This window comes from Pristiophorus japonicus, unplaced genomic scaffold (genome assembly GCF_044704955.1).
Source record: "Pristiophorus japonicus isolate sPriJap1 unplaced genomic scaffold, sPriJap1.hap1 HAP1_SCAFFOLD_1610, whole genome shotgun sequence".
Lineage (NCBI taxonomy): Eukaryota > Metazoa > Chordata > Chondrichthyes > Pristiophoridae > Pristiophorus > Pristiophorus japonicus.
Window position 1 is genome coordinate 15,364 of NW_027251289.1, and position 2,137 is coordinate 17,500.

Consider the following 2,137-nt stretch of genomic DNA (forward strand, 5'->3'; position numbering starts at 1 on the left):
GCTGTGGAGGCTGAACGTCAAATGGAGCTTTCAAAACTGAGATCCATGGATTTGTGTTGGGTCAGGGTATCATGGGTTCCGGAACAAAAGCAGGTAAATGGAGTTAAGATACAGATGAGCCATGATCTCATTGAATGATGGAGCAGGCTCGAGGGGCTGAATGGCCTCCTCCTGTTCCTAATGTAACAGGCTCGAGGGGTTGAATGGTCTCCTGTTCCTAATGTAACAGGCTCGAGGGGCTGAATGGCCCCTCCTGTTCCTAATGTAACAGGCTCGAGGGGCTGAATGGCCTCCTCCTGTCCCTAATGTAACAGGCTCGAGGGGCTGAACGGCCTCCTCCTGTTCCTAATGTAGCAGGCTCGAGGGGCTGAATGGCCTCCTCCTGTTCCTAATGTAACAGGCTCGAGGGGCTGAACGGCCTCCTTCTGTTCCGAATGTAACAGGCTCGAGGGGCTGAATGGCCTCCTCCTGTTCCTAATGTAACAGGCTCGAGGGGCTGAATGGCCTCCTCCTGTTCCTAATGTAACAGGCTCGAGGGGCTGAGTGGCCTCCTCCTGTTCCTAATGTAACAGGCTCGAGGGGCTGAATGTCCTCCTCCTGTTCCTAATGTAACAGGCTCGAGGGGCTGAATGGCCTCCTCCTGTTCCTAATGTAACAGGCTCGAGGGGCTGAATGGCCTCCTCCTGTTCCTAATGTAACAGGCTCGAGGGGCTGAATGGGTCTCCTCCTGTTCCTAATGTAACATGCTCGAGGGGCTGAATGGCCTCCTCCTGTTCCTAATGTAACTTGCTCGAGGGGCTGAATGGCCTCCTCCTGTTCCGAATGTAACAGGCTCGAGGGACTGAATGGCCTCCTCCTGTTTCTAATGTAACAGGCTCGAGGGGCTGAATGGCCCCTCCTGTTCCTAATGTAACAGACTCGTGGGGCTGAATGGCCTCCTCCTGTTCCTAATGTAACAGACTCGAGGGGCTGAATGGCCTCCTCCTGTTCCTAATGTAACAGGCTCGAGGGGCTGAACGGCCTCCTCCTGTTCCTAATGTAACAGACTCGAGGGGCTGAATGGCCTCCTCCTGTTCCTAATGTAACAGGCTCGAGGGGCTGAATGGCCCCCTCCTGTTCCTAATGTAACAGGCTCGAGGGGCTGAATGGCCTCCTCCTGTTCCTAATGTAACAGGCTCGAGGGGCTGAACGGCCTCCTCCTGTCCCTAATGTAACAGGCTCGAGGGGCTGAACGGCCTCCTCCTGTCCCTAATGTAACAGGCTCGAGGTGCTGAATGGCCTCCTCCTGTTCCTAATGTAACAGGCTCGAGGGGCTGAATGGCCTCCTCCTGTTCCTAATGTAACAGGCTCGAGGGGCTGAATGGCCTCCTCCTGTTCCTAATGTAACAGGCTCGAGGGGCTGAATGGCCTCCTCCTGTCCCTGATGTAACAGGCTCGAGGGAGGGGCGAGAATCATGAAAGATTTTGGGACTGGCTGTGCAGATGCAATAATTCTAAGTTACATTTGACTCACAGCTGCAGACAATTTTGAACGGATGGTTGAACTGCTTATCATTTTTGGGGTGGGGTTGGGGATCGGGCGGTGAGGGGGTTGGGGGGTGGGCTTGTAGGCGGGCACTGCTTTATTTATAGGGTCTGGCAAAGGATGTGAAGTCACACAAAATGGGAATAGTCTTTGCTGTCGCCTTAGACAGGAGGGCATATTCTCTGCAGCAAAAGGTAATTATCCAGCCAATCCTCCCACCTCCTAATTTGATTTCTGTGGTGAGCGGATTTCAATTGAACAAAAAAAAAATATAAGTGCACACACACACACACACACACGCACAAACAAAAAGAGATGAGCCACCAGGATATGAGCCGGTCTCCTGTTTGTTGCAGAGCAAGACTCCAGGGGTTCGAAAGGATTTGCGGTCGTGCGCAATTCTGCGTCAGTCAAAACCGCCTATTTCTGCACAAGCCCCGTCTCTGCCGCACCTCAGCTCATCCACCACTGCAGCCCTCCTCCAGCCCCCTACACCCCTCCCTATCTCTGTAACCTCCTCCAGCCCCTACACCCCTCCCTATCTCTGTAACCTCCTCCAGCCCCTACACCCCTCCCTATCTCTGTAACCTCCTCCAGCCCCTACACCCCTCC